Here is a 6,456-nt window from a genome sequence, read left to right as displayed (position 1 = left end):
ACTGTGGCCACAATATGGGCTGTAATGCTAAGAAAAAGAATATGGGCTCCAAAAAAACCTTAAGAATTAGCAAATGGGCTGTAAATTATTAGAAATAATGGCAGATGGGCTGTATGATGTTTTCCACAGATTTGAGGCTTTCCTAAAAACGGTTGACGCGCAAGCTGTGACTGTTGGATGTCCATCCAACGGCCGTCGTGCTTCTTCAATCTCTGCTCTTCCTGCTACAGCCGCTCAAACAAGCGCCGGTGGGACTGCCTGCTCTCTCCTCCCCGCGGTCGGCTGTGCTGCCGCGCAGGCCTCACCGCCCCACCATACTCCCATCGCTGGCCTAGTCATCCCTCTACTCACCCACACCTGCTGTTATTCTCCGGCGACGGCAGACGAACCAGTAAACCCTCGTACAGTCGTACTCCCCTCCGCGTGGGAAACAACTGCCGAGTCTTCCCTGCCTCTCTGTCGTTCCCTTCCTAGGCCTCATCGTCGTCCACCGCCCTGGTGCTCTCGGCGCGGCATGGTCAACATGGTCAAGGAACGGCTTGCATCGGACGTGAAGTGTACGTGGAGAGGCTGACAGCTGGGTCCACGGCCGCAACAAGGAAGTGCCTCTTATTACGCGCAAAATAATTATTCCTCCACCTAAAAGCAGGGACCCACCGGACGGGCCACCGTATTTGGCGAAAAAAGCATTTCCCATGACTGCTGGGACCCACCAGCTACATCTTCGCATGCAAGGAAGTGCGTCCGGGCAAAAAAAGATTCGCCCCCCTGACTGCTGGGACCACCAGCTACTTCTTCGCAGGTAAGGAAGTGCCTGACAGTCGGGACCCACCTGGTCGAAGCGTACGTTGCGTTGTCATTCTGGTCGCGAACGTGTACGTACATACTGGTCGATGTAGAGGCGCGCACGTGTCGTAGTAGAGGCGCGCACATAGCATGTACATGTACGTACAACGGCCAGTGTGCAAGAAAGAAAATACGGCCACGTACGTACATACGGGTAGGGTCTCGAACGCCTACTCGCGCATACGTACGGCAAGGGCTCGTGTACATGGCTGGGTCGGGACGGAGAAACCGCGTCGTCGTCGTGTTCATGGGGAACCAACCGGCTGGGTCGGAACGGAATGCGTCGTCGTGTTCATCGGGAGGGCTTGGACAGAACAGCCAATGGAAACGAGGCCTGGCGTACCGTAGGACGGAGGAAACAGCCTTGTGTTCGACCGGCCACGGTCGAAACAGGATCCTGTTCATCAGGAGGGGTCTGGCGTACCGCAAAACAGAGAAAACGGACCTCCTACGGTCGAAACGGGGGTCCTATTCATTGGGAGGGGTGTGGCGTACCGCAAAACAGAGTTAACAGACTTGTGTTGGAGCGCTACGGTCGAAACGGGGGTCATGTTCATTGGGAGGAGTGTGGCGTACCGCAAAACGGGCCTCCACGGGATACTGTTCATCTCCACCGTCGACCCCCTCCAGCCTCCACGGGCTACTGTTCATCCACCGTTGACCTCCTCCAGCCTCCACCTGCGACTGTTCATCCACGGGCTCCTATTCATCCAGCCTCCACCGCACGCTACTCCACCGGCTACTGTTCAACCAGCCCTCTCCACGGGCCCCTGTTCAACCACCCCTCCACGGGCTACTGTTCATCCAGCCCTCCACCGTCTACTGTTCATCCAGCCCTCCACGGGGTGGTCCTGTTCATCCTGCCCTCCACGGGGTCCTGTTCATCCTGCCCCAACCGGCTCGATAGATCGGGGTCCTGTTCATCCAGAGGCAACACCACGGGGTCCTGTTCTCCACCCCCACCGGGAACTGTTCATCCAAACCCCCTAGCAACGCTCACTGTTCATCCAGAGGCAGCATCGATCGGCTTCAGTTAGCAGCAGTAGCAAAGGAATAGCTCGACCGGGTTCAGTTAACAGCCATCGATCGATCGCTCGGGTTCAGTAACGCGTAGCCTGCAGTGCAATCGCTCGGGTTCAGTTAGAGCCCAACGCCTCGCTCGGGTTTAGTTAGAGCCCAACGACTCACACCCATGTGCATGCGTGTACAAGAGAAACGCACATCGCTCGGCCCCGACCACCCACCGTAACCAGGAACACCCCGATATTTTCCTCGCCCTCGCTTCTACCATGGTTTTTTCCGTCATGGACGGCCCAAAGAATGTCATGCAGCTGCGTCTCCGGCCCGCCCAGGACGAAAAGCCCATTTTCTGTCATGATTTTTTGTCATAGAAGTAGGACCCCACCACATCTATGATGATACCGGGTTTTGTCACAATTATCGTCATAGAAGTGTCATAAGTATGACAGAAAAAAATTCGTTCAGCCCAAAATGTCACGGATGTGTCTTTTTTTTGTAGCGACATCTCCGTATTTTGTTGATGACACTGATGGACACTGTATTTGATGTGTGCTCCGTATTTTGTTGACGACACTTACGGTCATTGTATTTGAAGCGAAAGCACGATATGGTCACTGGACTTCAGAATAAGCTCATCACGGTCACCACATACATTTTGTGGTGCTAACCAACATGTGGTTGGATGGTTAGGACGACAGTGGTTTCCCGAGCCCACCAGGGTTAAAGTCCTGGTGCTCACATTTATCCTGGGTTAATTTCAGTATTTTCCGGCGATGTGCTTTCAGTGGGAGGAGACGTTCCACTCGACTACGAGGCACCTATCGTGACTTCGTAAAATCTCAATATCATATGCTAGCTCACTCTCTCGAAGGTGCTCATAGGGGTAGGGTCTGCGTGTGTGCGCTTATAGCGGTGAGTGCTTGCGTGTATATATGAGCGATTGCATCTGTACCGTGTTAAAAAAATACATGTCATGATTATAAGGTCACTGGCTCACCCGTACAACTCCGTGTTTTCTTGATGACACAATCAATTGACCAGTCAAACGTTCCATGTGGCGCAACTAGTGTTGCACCATCGGGGCGCGTAACCATGGGGCCCACCTGCCAGCGCATATATGAAAGAAAGAAATGGTAGTTTGAGTATGTACTGTGTTAATAAAATACATTTTAGGGTGATCATACGGTCACTGGCTCACCATACAACTCGTAATTTGTAGATGACACGATCAATTGACCAGTCAAACGGTCCACATTCAGCAGTGCACATTACCATAGGGCCCACCCGTCAGCGCGTATATGAAGGACAGAAATGGTAATAAATTAGTGGTCGGTGGGGATTCGAAGTTGTGAGATCTCTGGTTGGCACTCGACGGCGGTGGGGGGCGTGGTGATTGGGCGGTGGCATGGGGATCGCCGGAGAAAAAGCTCGACGCGGGGGGCCTGGAGGGATGGCCGGGGCGGCGGTGGGGAATGGTTTCGGGGCGGGGGCGGTGGGGCGGCCCGGGCTGGCCGCGGGCAGCGGGGGCCGGCGGTTCGGCCGGTGGTGGCTGGCGGCTCAGGGGGGTGGAGGTTGAAGATAAACTGCAGGCCCTTGATTTCATATCCAACGGCTGGAAAATCTACTGAACAGAGATGAAAAAGCCAGTCGACTGACATGTAGCCTCACCCCGCACGTACACATGCACGCACGCAACACTCGCATGAACACACGCACGCATGCAGGCGTGCAGCACTGACACGTACACATAATGAACACACGCATGCATGCAGGCGTGCAACACTGAAAAGTACACATGCACTGACAAACACACACACGTACGCACATATGCATGCAACACTGAAACGGACACATTGATACGTCTCCAACGTATCTACAATTTTTGATTGTTCCATGCTATTATATTATCTGTTTTGGATGTTTAATGGGCTTTAATATACTCTTTTATATTATTTTTGGGACTAACCTATTAACCGAAGGCCCAGTGCAAATTGCAGTTTTTTTGCCTATTTCAGTGTTTCGCAGAAAAGGAATATCAAACGAAATCCAAACGGAACCAAACCTTTGCGAGGATCTTTCTTGGAACAAACACAATCCAGGAGACTTGGAGTGGAAGTCAGAGATGCAACGAGGCAGCCATGAGGCAGGAGGGCGCGCCCCGCACCCTCGTGGGCCTCTCATAGCTCCACCGACCTACTTCTTTCGCCTATATATACTCTTATACCCTGAAAACATCAGAGAGACCCATGAAACCACTTTTCCACCGCTGCAACCTTCTGTACCCGTGAGATCCCATCTTGGGGCCTTTTCCGGCGATCTGCCGGAGGGGGATTCGATCACGAAGGGCTCCTAAATCAACACCATAGCCTCTCCGATGATGTGTGAGTAGTTTACCACAGACCTTCGGGTCCACAGTTATTAGCTATATGGCTTCTTCTCTCTCTTTGGTTCTCAATACAAAGTTCTCCTCGATGTTCTTGGAGATCTATTTGATGTAATACTTTTTGCGGTGTGTTTGCCGAGATCCGATGAATTGTGGGTTTACGATCAAGATTATCTATGAACAATATTTGATTCTTATCTGAATTCTTATATGCATGATTTGATATCTTTGCAAGTCTCTTCGAATTATCGGTGTAGTTTGGCCTACTAGATTTATCTTTCTTGCAATGGGAGAAGTGCTTAGCTTTGGGTTCAATCTTGCGGTGCTCGATCCCAGTGACAGAAAGGGAACCGACATGTATTGTATTGTTGCCATCGAGGATAAAAAGATGGGGTTTATATCATATTGCTTGAGTTTATCCCTTTGCATCATGTCATCTTGCCTAATGCGTTACTCTGTTCTTATGAACTTAATACTCTAGATGCATGCTGGATAGCGGTCGATGTGTGGAGTAATAGTAGTAGATGGAGAATCGTTTCGGTCTACTTGACACGGACTTGATGCCTATGTTCATGATCATGCCTAGATATTCTCATAACTATGCACTTTTCTATTAATTGCTCGGCAGTAATTTGTTCACCCACCGTAATATATGCTATCTTGAGAGAAGCCACTAGTGAAACCTATGGCCCCTGGGTCTACTTTACATCATATAAGTTTCCAATCTATAATTATAGTTTACTATTTTTTTTGCAATCTTTATCTTCCAGTCTATACAACAAAAATACCAAAATATTTATCTTATTATCTTTATTAGATCTCACTTTTGCAAGTGGCCCTGAAGGTATTGACAACCCCTTTATCGTGTTGGTTGCAAGGTTCTTGCTTGTTTGTGCAGGTACTAGGCGATTTGTGTGTGGTCTCCTACTGGATTGATACCTTGGTTCTCAAAAACTGAGGGAAATACTTACGCTACTTTGCTGCATCACCCTTTCCTCTTCAAAGGAAAACCAACGCATGCTCAAGAGGTAGCAAGAAGGATTTCTGGCGCCGTTGCCGGGGAGATCTACGCTCAAGTCAAGACATACCAAGTACCCATCACAAACTCTTATCCCTCGCATTACATTATTTTCCATTTTCCTCTCGTTTTCATCTCACCCACTTCACCCTTGCCGTTTTATTCGCCCTTTTTCGTTCGTCTCTTTCCGCTTGCCTCTTGTGTGTTCGTGTGTTAGATCGTTTATTTCGCCGTCATGGCTAGCTCTTTCTCCCTTCCTTCGTCTCCCGATTTTGAAGTCCTCCACTTCAAACAAAGACAAGGAGAAAACTTAAAAGATGCTCGGTATAGGATGATAGAATCCTATCGTGGTTGCACTATAGAGGGAAATTTCAAGATTTTACTTCGCAATTTTTATGTTGGGCTAACCATATCCCATCGACAACTCCTTGATTTTGCCGCCAAAGGGAATTTTATTGAAATTGATCCAAGTATTGCTTATGAAATTATAGAGGGGATAGTAGGAGTACTTCCCCCACAAAAGGGACCACACCATACTCAAGAAGGAACCCAAATCTTATAAAAATTATGCGAATTGCAAAAATCTATTGAACCTCTTAAAAATGTTGGTGGGAACCTTCACCGCATGAATACGTTGATTACACTTTGCAACAAGCGGTTGGATGCTCTAGATCTAAAAATATCCGAGCATGAAGGGAAATGTAAGGAACCTCCCGGATCCGAGCATAACTCCATTAAAAAGATAAAACACCAAAGATGGTAATACCTAGATCTATTCTTGTTTTTATGCCTAGCTAGGGGCGTTAAACGATAGCGCTTGTTGGGAGGCAACCCAATTTTATTTTTGTTCCTTACTTTTTGTTCCTGTTTAGTAATAAATAATTCATCTAGCCTCTGTTTATATGTGGTTTTATGTTTTAATTAGTGTTTGTGCCAAGTAAAACCTTTGGGAAGACTTGGGTGAAGTCTTTTTGATCTTGCTGTAAAAAAACAGAAACTTTAGCGCTCACGAGATTAGCTGCCATGTTTTACTGGAGAGTGCTTTTAGGTTGATTCTTTTTTAAGATGATTAATAAATAGATTCCTCACGTCCAACAATTTATTTCAGAATTTTTGGAGTTCCATAAGTATACGTTTGATACAGATTTCTACAGACTGTTCTGTTTTTGACAGATTCTGTTTTTCGTGT

The sequence above is a fragment of the Triticum aestivum genome, chromosome 6D (assembly GCF_018294505.1).
Source record: "Triticum aestivum cultivar Chinese Spring chromosome 6D, IWGSC CS RefSeq v2.1, whole genome shotgun sequence".
Taxonomy (NCBI): Eukaryota; Viridiplantae; Streptophyta; class Magnoliopsida; order Poales; family Poaceae; genus Triticum; species Triticum aestivum.
This window is presented reverse-complemented; position numbering follows the sequence as displayed.